This window comes from Macrotis lagotis, chromosome X (assembly GCF_037893015.1).
Source record: "Macrotis lagotis isolate mMagLag1 chromosome X, bilby.v1.9.chrom.fasta, whole genome shotgun sequence".
Taxonomy (NCBI): domain Eukaryota; kingdom Metazoa; phylum Chordata; class Mammalia; order Peramelemorphia; family Peramelidae; genus Macrotis; species Macrotis lagotis.
In genome coordinates, this window is record NC_133666.1 from 41,474,454 (window position 1) to 41,486,955 (window position 12,502).

The window sequence follows — 12,502 nt, forward strand, 5'->3', positions numbered from 1 at the left end:
GACATTTACTTGATTTCCAATTCTTTGCCACCACAAACAGGGCTGCTATGAATATTTTTGTACAATTAATGTTTTTACCCTTTTTCATCATCTCTTCAGGATATAGACCCAGTAGTGGTATTACTGGATCAAAGGGTATGCACATTTTTGTAGCCCTTTGAGCATAGTTCCAATTTGCTCTCCAGAAAAGTTGGATGAGTTCACAGCTCCACCAACAATGTATTAGTGTCCCATATTTCTCACATCCCTTCCAACATGCTCATTGTCTTCTACTGGTATAGTACCTCCTAAGACATGGCTGATGGGGGTGGAGGGAGAAGAGAAGGTCCCCTCCTTCCTCTGCAGGGATCTCCCCCCAAAGTACTCCTGACTCTTCAGGGTTAAATGAATTATGGTTTTTGTATTTAGGTCCATGAAGCATAATTGATTCAACCAGTCCCAAAATGTTTACGGTATCGTGTCAGTTGCCTTACCCAATAGCCAAGGCATAAGAATCCTCTCAAATTGATTAAGAACTTAGGCACATATTGTGGTAGAGTTACAGGATAACTCCTTAACACCTACTTTTTCACTTTGTAAATATATTCTGAGCCCTTTGTGACCACATGAATTAGGGAGAGAGGAAAATCTATTCCTTCCAATACTATCACAGAGACAAGAGTTGGTATTAACAGTGGCAGGGAAGTCAGGGTTGGATCTCTATAGGATTTGTTCTACTTGAAGAAGAATCATAAAAGTAAAAGGATGAAGTCACAGATGCTAACTTACCTAGGAAAGTACATATTCTCACACTCTGCATGCCAAAGGTGGATTATCATTGCTGTTGGGAGAGGTGAAGGTGAAAGAAGAACAACCTGAGTCTGAAAGCAAAGGGGAAGAGCAAGAACAAGAAGAAGAGAAAAGAAGGAGAAGGAGGAGGAAAAGGAAGAGGAAGAAGGAGGAGAGGAGAAGGAGGAGGAGGAGAAGGAGAAGAAGAAGAAGGAGGAGGAGGAGGAAGAGGAAGAAGGAGGAGGAGGAGGAGAAGGAGGAGGAGGAGAAGGAGAAGGAGGAGAAGGAGAAGGAGAAGAAGGAGGAGGAGGAGGAGAAAAATGAGGACGAGGAGGAGAAGGAGGAGGAGGAGGAGAAGGAGAAGAAAGAAGAAGAAGAAAGAAGAGGAAGAGGAAGAAGAAGTAAAAGGAAGAAGAAGAAAGTGGCAACACCTTTTTACATGTCTTCTTTTGTTTGGTTTTTGTAAGGCAATAGTGTTAAATGACTTGCCCAAGGTCACACAGCTAGGTAATTAATTGTCTGAGGTCAAATTTGAACTCAGGTCCACCTGACTCCAGGGCTGGTGCTCTATCCACTGTGCCACCTAAGTGTCCCCTTTCCATGTCTTATATAGCCTGCAGTCCTTCCTGGCTCAGTTGCCTGTCATCTTTGATGAAATCCAAGTCATAAGAACTCCAATCAGGAGTTGCTAGATCCCACATGTCCTGTAGCATGGAGTCAGACAGAGTATGTGTCTCATACAAAGAGCTCATGTGGAGCCTCAAAGAGTTAGAGCACATGCCCACTCCATAGGACCACGCTGGTTGTCCAGGACATCGACAGCCTTGAAGGCAGTTTCAGTCAAGTAGTCTGGAATCAGAAGTTAGATGACGAGGATGTGAGAAGCGAGAACTCAGATGCAGCAAGTGGAGACAATTTAAGGACCTGGATGTGATAAAGAGGGAATATATAGGATGAAAACCTGCAAGATGGCAGAGCCAAGTGACAAGTTTTGGTCTTTTTTAGAATGGAGGAGATTTTAGCATGTTTATAAGTAACAGGGAAGGCAGTGGATGAGGAGAGATGGCAGATAAGGGAAAGGACTCATCAGATGGAGGGGTGGAAGCAGAGTCAAGGGCCCAAGATAGGTTGGTTTTGGCAAGGAGAAAAACCACCTCTGTCAGAGAGCAGAGTTGAGGAAAGACCATAGGATGAAATCCAAGGGTCTTGAGGTATGCTGTCAGAAAGGGGTTCATAATGAATAATTTTGATTTTTTCGGTAAAGTACAAGGTAAGGCCTTTGACTGAGAGAAGAAGGAGGAGGTGGTGAATGAGGGTTAAAGAAAGAGGAGAAAGTTTGTAAGAGCAGATTCCTGGAATATGTTACAGAGTCAGTCAAGAAAAAGTGAAAGGATTTGCTCAGAGTAATGAGGGACCAGTTGTGATTCAGTAATAAGAATTTTCAGTATATCCAGTTGTCAGCACTGTGTGATTTTCCCAGTGGAGTTCAGGAGGTATGTGAATTGGGGTAGAGAGCATAGATCCTAAGGGTAATTCAGGGTTGAGGTTTGGCAAGACTTGAATGGGAGGAGCACAAGGGAGGAGACAATGTGGCATAGTGGAGAGTATGCTCAGTTTGTAATCAGAAACATCTATGTTTAAATTCTGCTTTATGTTTTACTAGCTGTGTGTTCCTATAACCTCTCTGAACCTTGGTTTCCTCATCTTTAAACAAGGGATAATCCCTCACAGGGTGTTGTAAGGATCAAATGCAAGATAGATCTAGATATAAGCATAGATGCTAATATAAGTTAAACATTTTAGGGGGTGACCAGGTGGTACAGGTGGTACAGTGGATAAAGCACCAGCCCTGGAGTCAGGAGTACCTGGGTTCAAATCCGGTCTCATAATTACCTAGCTGTGTGGCCTTGGGCAAGCCACTTAACCCCATTTGCCTTGCAAAAACCTAAAAAAAAAAAAAGCTAAGCATTTTGTAAATCTTAAAGGTCCTATATAAATGTGAGCTATTAGTATTATTGGAGGTGCAGCTAGGTGCACAGTGGATAGAGCACAGGTCCTAGAGTCAGGAGGACCCGGGTTCAAATCCAACCTCAGACACTTAATAATTACCTAGCTGTATGTGACCTTGGGCAAGTCACTTAACCTCATTGCCTTAAAAAAAAGTATTATTGGGCAGTTAGGTGTCACTGCAGTGGATAGAGCACTGGGACTGAACTAATCCAGGCTCAGACACTTACTAGCTATATGACCCTGGACAAGTCATTTCACCTTGTTTGCCGCAGCTTCCTCATCTGTAAAATGAGCTGGAGGAGCAAATGGAAAACCACTCCTGTATCTTTGCCAAGAAAACCGAAACAGGGTCATGAAGAGTCGGACATGACTGAAGCTATTGAACAACTAAATTATTATTATTATTATTATTTCCTCTTCTGTGAATTAAGGGTAATAACAACACTTACTTCAAAGGGTTATGTGGGGATAAAATGAGATAATGTGTTTGGAAAATTTTAAGCTCTACAGAAATATGAGCAATTATTATTATTAAAGAAAAGGGAAACTAAGTATAGAAGACGATGCATCATTAATCTAGTTAACTATAGTGCTAAGATACTTTTTGTCCTTCTTTCTTGAAGAGAACCAGGAACATCACTTGCATATGAATCAAACTGAAGTGAGGTAGAGTCAGCCTCACTCTTTCCTCTAAAGTTTTCAGTGACAAGACACAAGTCAGTATGACTGTCCATGACATGGCTGCCCTTGGTTTTTTTCAATTAAGTTCTTTCCCAGGCCTCAATTTATCCGAGGCACTACCCATTCAATTAAAAATAGGATACTTTACCACCTACTTCATAGAATGGTTGGGAAGATTAAATAAAATCATGATTGTGAAAATATTTTGTAACCATAAGAATCTATCTAACGAAGGCTATTACTGTTAAAATACACAAAGACAGTGTGCATGACAATTGTACATAGGATCCTAGGGGCCCAATAGCCTCACCCTTTTCCTGATCTGTCATCACCTGAGAAAAGATAAAGGGTAGCATAACTAAATATTTATGTAGGGCAGTTTGGTGATAGAGTGCCAGGCCTGGAGTCAGGAAGACTGCTCTTCAAATCTGATCTCAAACGTTTACTAGATGTGTTACTGTGGACAAATGACTTCACCCCCTTTGCCTCAGTTTCCTTTTATCTGCAAAATGAATGGAGAAGAAATGGTCAGTCTCTCTATTTCTACCTTTCTCTTCAACTAACCTCCTTCCATTGTGAAGGCCAATAACAAAGGAGAAAATTTAAAAAAAAAAGTGAGGAGTGGCTAGGTGGCTTAGTAGATAAAGCACCGGCCTTGGAGTCAGGAGTACCTGGGTTCAAATCCAGTCTTGGACACTTAATAATTACCTAGCTGTGTGGCCTTGGGCAAGCCACTTAACCCCATTTGCCTTGCAAAAAAAAATCTAAAAAAAAGTGAATTCTGGTAACATATTAAACATGTTTTCTGTAAGAAAGATATAGATACTCTCCCCTGAATTTTCCATTCTGCCCCCCAGGATTTCTACCCTTTGTCTAAACCTCAAATCACCAAAAAGTCTTGTTGATTCTACTTCCACTCCATGTCTCAATTCTGTCTCTTCTCTCTATTTATCCAGCTACCAAGGTAGTTCAGATCCTCTTGCCTTGACTTACAATAGTTTCTAAATTGGCTTCCCTAATCCAATCCAATCTATCCTACATTTATTTGGCAAAATGACTTTTAGTACAGATTAAATGTAACCACATCAACTCCTTCCTCAACAAACTCCAGTGGGCTCCCTATTACATGTCTTCTCATGGCTACTTCTTTTTTTGGAAGCTAAGGTTCTTCACAACTTGGACCTAAATTTTACCATTCAAGCTTTTATACTCTACTGCCCTTCATACTAACTATAATCATGCTGTTATGTGAGGGTACAGTAAGTAAAGGTCACTGGTAAGATAGTGAAAGGAGGAAAGAAACTGGAGTGGGGATGATAAGGAAGTGACTGGAGAGATTTGAGGTTACACTGAGAATGAAGACTAGTTTTAAAAAGAGGGAAGCCAAGGAAGAAATCATTTCATAGGCTCATATCCTTACAGTTAGAAGAAATCATGAGAGACCATTAAGGTCCACCCCCTCATTTTATAGATCAAGAAACAGTTGAGGAAATGATTTTCCCAAGTTAATATAGCTAAATAAGTATCAGCTGAAATTATTTTTAATCTGATATAATTTTTTTCAGTGAATAAAAAATCTATTTTCTCCCTCTCCCACCTGACCCCCCAAACACACTAAAAAAAGTAAAGAAAAATAAATTTGTAAAGTAAAGCAAAACTAATTCTTGCATTGGTTGTATTCAAAAAATAATGTCTCACTCAATCTGTCCATCTACTCTCTGTAAGAAGCAGGTTTCATCAGGAATCCTTTGCTATCTTGACTGGTTATTATATCACTCAGGAATCTTAAATTTTTGAAAGTGGTTCATTTATTGACAATATTATTGTTATTGTATGAATTGTTCTTATTCTTCTCACTTTCCTTTGCATCATTTCATACAAGTCTCAGATTTCTCTGAAACTATCCTTTTGTCATGTCATATGACCAATAATATCCATTACATTAATATACCTTAATTCCATTACATTCATATACCATAATTTGTTTTGTCATTCTCCAATTTTTACCACCATTAAAGTCACTGTTGCAAATATTTTTGTACATATATTTCCTCTTTCTCCTTAGATCTCCTTGGGGTACAGATCTACCAAAGAGTGGCATTGTTGGGTTGAAGGATATGCATACTTTGAGAACAAAGTTACAAATTGCTTTCCGGAATGGCTGTGCCAATTCACAGTTCCATGTATGATACATTAATATACTTGGTTTCCCCATTTTTCATTTTGTTTTTAATCTCTTTTACCAATCAGAAATGTACTTTGAACAGATCTTTTTGACTCCAAACTCAGCAATCTAGTTACTCCTTAGACTCTTAGAATTATGCTTGAAAGGAAATTTAATGGCTGACCTCACTCTCTTGCCTTGAAGAAGTAAATGTCAAAATGATTATGGCTTAATGGTGGTCTCTTCTCTTCATAAAGAGTTATCTATCATCCACTGGAATCTAACTTTCATCAGGTAAGTCGAACAACATTAGAGGCAAGAGTTTTAAACGGCCCCAACAGATAGCTTCTTGTCTTTCTAATAGAATAGTTATATTTAAAAATCTCTCAGACTGTAAAAAGGTGTTACAATGATGTGGCAGTTGGCAAACAAATACTCAACTGCCAAGTATTCACCTCCCAAGTTCATCCCCTTGACCTAAAAACTTAGGTATTTGTGTTGAAAATAATGGCAGATTAGAGTTTGATACTTAATGCAGAAAGGGTTTTAAGTTTCACCTAGGTGGACTATCATTTATTTATAGATGGAACTGCAAAGTCTTTTAAAACAAGATCTAACAATCCCCAGGGTCCCCAAAATGAAATTATTCATTTCAAAAATGCCATATTACCCATTTTGATCCATGGGGGCAGGGCTGTAAAGCATATCTGGGTGAATTTATTAATTGAGACTATAGCAGTAGACCACTTTGGTTGGAAACATTCATATTTCTGAAAGTAATATTTACCATTATAATAATTTCCATAATTTTAAAGTTTTTTAAAATGTCTTTCTGAAATAGTCACATGGCTTTCTCATTTCATAAAGATACTGAAAAAGAGCATATAAAAGCATGATGGATTGGGAATTGGGAGATGTAATTTTAAATCCTGGATCTGCTATTTATAACTTGTGTGACTTTAAATTAATAACTTAACCTCCCTTAGCATCTATATCTATAAAATATCTTTCATACCTTCTAATCATAGGGTGGTTATAAGTATTAAATATGATGTATCAAAGTGAAAATGTAAATTATCATAATTAATTTTAAACGGTGTGATACTAGGGGCAGATAGGTGAATAGAGTACCGGCCCTGGAGTCAGGGACTTGAGTTCAAATGAGACCTAGCTTTGTGACCTTGGGCAAGTTACTTAACCCCATTGCCTTGCCAAAAAAAAACCAACCAAACAAAAAAGGTGTGATACTAATGCACACTTGGCAGAGTTGTGAACTGTGGAGAAAAATTTGGATCTGTGCCCAAAGGGTTATAAAACTATGCATACTCTTTGACCCAGCAATACTACTACTATGTTTGTATCTCAAATAGATCAAAGGAAAAGGAAAAGGGAACATCAAATCAGTCGAGGAATGGATGAATAAGTTGTGGTACGATTTTAGCAGAATACTATTGTACTAAGAGAAGTGATAAGGGGTGATGGTTTCAGAAAAAACTTGGAAAGTCTTATATGAACTAATGTGAAATGAAGTAGGAAGACCCAGGAGAAAATTCTACAAAAGAACAACAGTACTGTAATGATAATCAACAGTGACAAACTTAGCTTTTCTAATCAATATTATGATCTGAGACAATTCCAAAGGACTCATTTAAAAAATGTTTTCTATTGGAGGCAGCTATGTGGTGCAATGGCTAGAGCACCGGTGTTAGAGTCAGGAAGACCTGAGTTCAAATCTAACCTCAGGCACTTAATAATTAGCTAGCTGTGCGACCTTGGGTAAGTCATTTAACTTTTGCAAAAACAACCCCCCAAAATGCTTTCTATCCAGAGATAGCTGATGAGCTCTGAGTATAGATTGAAGCATACTTTTCTCATTTATTTTTCTTGCCATTTTTTTGCAACATGGCTAATATGGAAATGTTTTACATGATTTCACATGTATAACTGATATCATATTGCTTGCCTTCTCAATGGATGGGGCAGGGTCTGGAGGAACAGAGAGATTTGGGAATTCATAGTTTTAAAAAAATAAATGTTAAAATAAATACAGTATAATTATTATTTTTTTTAAAAAATAAGGGATTGTGATAGGTAGGAGAGGTAGAAGAATTACTCTGTCCAAAGCAAATCTGTCTCAGCCTAGTGATAGAGAAAATGAATAGAAGTTCATGATCAGAGAGAAAAATTTCAGAGTTCCAGATCATGGAATACCTGTGGAGTAATAAGAATAGTTCTGGGTGATGATAAGGTCCAAGTTCTGACCATTTGTCCTAGGCTACTTCAGTAGTGTTGAAACTTAGAATGTTTCACAAGGCAGTATGTTTCAATGGCTAGGGCACAGGACTGAGAGATGGGGATTCGAATCCCTCCTTAGACACTATCTAGCTGGGTAACTGTGGACAAGTCATGTGATCTCTCTGTGCTTCACTTTCCTCATTTGTAAAATGAAGAGGTCAACCTATTGATACCAATTCTAAGTTTATTCCATAAAGAGATCAAAGAAAGAAGAAATGGTCCTATAAATTTAACAATAGTTACTCATTAGGAAACCAAGAAAGTGCCCATCAAATGGAGACCAATCTGAATAAATTAAGTTATCCGAATGTAATGGTATGCTATTGGATCACGAAACAACAAAGGAGATGGTTTCAGAGAATCTTGGAAATACTTGTAGGAACTGATGCAAAATCAAGGCTCTTATCACTCTAATCCATGTGTCACATGGAGTAATGATTAATTAATGAATCACTAATAATTAATTAATAATATTCCTAATTAATTTTATTAATTGTATTCCTAAACCATCATTCTGATTACACCACCTTCCTGCTCAAATGTCTCCTGTGATTCTCTCTATAAGCGCTAAGACAGTATTCCAAGTCCTTGGTCTGGCTTTTTAAAGCCTTGCAGTCTTACTCCCCTTTTACTTTTCATATATTTCCCAGTTTCTATATTCCAACCAAACTGACCTACTAGCCATCCCTAGAACTTCACATTCCATCTCCTATCTCTGTGTCTTTGCCCAAGCTGTTCCCTGTGTCTGGGTTGCACTCTCTCTTCACCTCCACTTCTTTAGCTTCCCCCAAGGCCCCCTCTCAGTGGCCACTTCCAATATGAAGACTTTCCATTTTTTAGGGTTCTCCCTTTCTTCCAATTATATTTTTATCTTTGCACTTTCGCCTCTGTGCCCTCCCTCCTGAACAGTAGCATGTAAGTTTCTTAAGGGCAGAACTGGGGCAGCTAGGTGGTGCAGTGGATAGAGCACCAGCCTTGGAATCACGAGTACCTGAGTTCAAATCTGACCTCAGACACTTAATGATTATCTAGCTGTGTGGCCTTGGGCAAGCCACTTAATTCCATTGCCTTGCAGACCCCCCCCCCCCAAAAAGGGGGCAGAAATGGTTTCATTGATGTTTTTGTATCCTGTGGTGCCTATCATAGTCTTGGACATAAGAGATAAAGAATAAATATTTGCTCAGTGGAAATGAAGCAAATATTTGAACCCAGGACCCCTGACTCCAGATCCACTGCAAGAAATTCTCCTATTTTAGCATCTTTGATAACTTTATGCTAGCTATCCCAGGGATGGCTTAATTCGCATTGCTCTGATGAATGCTTTTAAATCTTTTTCAGGTAGTTGTGGAGAATTTATACTTTGAAAACTGTTCATTTTCTTGACCTACTTCTATGCTGATGTCTTAATCTCACTTCTCTGTTCAAAGTCACTTGTATTAAAAATTTGCTATTTCCTTACCTGTTGTGTCCTATCCCTCAGGTTTATGTTAGCTCCCTGAGAACAGAAGAGATCTCACTTGGATGTCTGGCACCCATGTGACACAATCAATGTCTCTCTCTGGCCTTAACCATTAACCTCTGCCATTAGAATGCCATTAGAATACCTTCCAGTCTGTGGAACTCTTTTTCCACTCAAATTTTGCTTGTCTGCTTCCGCCTCCTCCATAGACTTTTCCAAGCCATGATCCTCATCCTCCTGACCCACTGCATTTTACTCTTGGGTGATTCCCATCACCAGATCTCCTTACTCCTTTTCCCAGACCTCAGCACACTGCTGGAGAGAGGAACAAAAATCAAATGGATTTCAACCATAACAAATTTATGGGGCAGAACTGCAGCTGGGCCCCCACTGCCGTTCAAGAATCCCACTCCTCTTTAATCCTGATCTCATTCCTGCAACAACTGTTCCAGATTTTCCCCCCTCTCTCCTTGAGCTCTGAAGTGTGCATTTTACACTGAGATTAAGGCCATCAGAAACAATCTCCCTCATTCCATTTCTTGAAATTTCGTAGCCTCCATCCCCCACTTTCTACTGTGGTGACAAAAGAAGAGGTATCCATGCTCTTTACTGACACAAATCCCTATAGCTGCAATTAGACCTGGGTCTAACAATTAACCCGGCCTTCACTCTAGGCATCTTAAACCTAACCCTCCCCACTGGCTCCTTCCCAATTGCATGCATGGAGGCCCTCCCAAAGGGACCTGTTTATTCTAGAAGGCCACGTGTTGAGGTGATCTCACCAAGATGGGAGATGAGAGGTTCTAATCAATGCCTTCATTACTTCTTGGGCAGCTGCTAATGGTGTTTGTTGGTTGGTCATTTTCAAAGGGGACTACTGACTTGTGGGGTAGCTGCAGTAGCTGCAGGAGGGTGAGCTTTCACCTGGGAGCTAGAGGGAATATCTAGCACCCAGGGAGTCACAGAAAAAGTCCTTTCCTTAGAAAAGTACTGTGCAAATACACATTCCTATTGCAGAGGATAATGGAAGGGAACCTTAGAGGTCCTTGAGTCCTAGCTTATACATGGGGAATCTGAGTCTCAGGGAGATTAAGTGATTTACAGTCAGCCAGGGTATCACATTCTTTCCACTATACCGTAGTTGGTTCTAGGATTCACATGTGCACACACACACACACACACACACACGATGTATAAATATAAACAAAACTTTTAAAATTGAAAACACTTCATTGGGTTCTGCAACGACAAAAGGAAATAATTTTAGGTTGACCTAATACTCAAGCCCACAAAAAAAATACCCAAACTCAAACCAAATATATCTATGTATGTTCGTGCTTATACATGTATGTATATATAGTACAAATACATATACATGTATACAAATATATTCTCCTTACATGTGTGTGCATATGTATATGGAAGTACACATGTATAAATATATTTGTAGAAATGTATTTGATTATATTTGTATAAATGTGTGTCTCTAGTTAATATTTTATATATAATAGCATAATAATACCTATATAAATATTTATGTCAATACATATGTATACAGGCATGTGTAAATGCATTTATATGCACACAAGGAGGTATTTCTATCCACACATGTATATACTTATGTATACATATGCAAACAGTGTGTTAAATACCTACATATCAGTGTGTATATTTACATAAATATGTTTATACATGCATGTATGCATGTATGTCTAGATATACAAATACACAAATATATTTAGTTGACGTATAGTTTGTGAGTTTGAGTATTAAGTCCACCTGAAATGATTTAATTTTGTCATTGTGGGACCCAATGAAATACTTCTATTTAAAACATTTTGTTTTCTTTAGGATGTAATTGATTTCAAAATTGTCATCATTTTCCGTTAGAATGCTTTCTCAAAAGATCACTGTGTTGGGTGGCTAGGTGGCGCAGTGGATAGAGCACAGGCCCTGGAGTCAGAAGTACCTGAGTTCAATTCTGGCCTCAGACACTTAATAATTACCTAGCTGTGTAGCCTTGGGCAAGCCACTTAACCCCGTTTGCCTTGCAAAAAACCTAAAAAAAAGATCACTGTGTTGTTTCTCTTGCCTCTCATTTCTTGATATGAAGAGATTCTTTGGTGAGGATAATTAGCCTTTGCAATGTTATATGATGTTGAGACCACACAATTGCGTTGCATATCCCCTAAATAAATAAGCTGAAGTTTTCCCAGTCCACATAAAAAAAAAAGATTTCCTGGAATCATCTATCCAGTCTAGTTATTAGTTCAATTTTCTCTGCCCCTTTTTTGTCAAAGTTCTGGGAAAAGGTGCTTATGTCTCATCCCCTCATTTTCTTACCACATCTTCACTCTTCAGCTTCTTGTGATCTGAATTCCATCTCTATTATATTGCTTTCTTCAAATTCAATGCTAATCTCTTCATTTTCAATCCTTTTCCCTTCTCCTTCATTTTGCAGTAATATTTTTGGAAGCATCTGAGGTTTAGTGACTTGCCAGGGGCACACAGTTAATATGTATTAATAACTCATATTCATACTCAGGTCCTCCTAACTCCAGGGCTGGTGTTCTATCCGCTGTGCCACGTAGTTGTCCCTTTCAGTAATATTTAACTCTGACATTTATTTACACTCATCATAACCTCCTCCTCTTTGAAATCATGGTGCTGTGCTCTCACAAGTCAATTTAATGCATTTCTCTACCTTTGAATATTGTCTCTTTATGCTATGGCCACCTATTCCACTCCAACTTTAGACCATTCCTCCCATCTACTTTCTCTTCTCCTACCCAGGAACTGTTAAATATCACATAACTGACGATTGGATCACTAAAAATTCATGTTATCTAATCTGTCTGATCCCCACTTACAGAGAATGTTTTTTTTTACTCCTCTGATTTACTCCTTTACTCATCCCTCCCCTCCCATATACATTGCACAACTTCATTTCTCAAACTCTCTATACTATCCTTGACTTTCAGCTCCCCACTTTCAGCAGAAGACTTTCCTAAGAAAATTCAGGCCACCAGTCAAGTCTCCTCCCCAATCCTATCCCTCAAATTCTTTGACATTAATCTCCCACTATTTCCTCTTTTGCTCTAGTCTTTGAGGAAGAAATGGTTCAT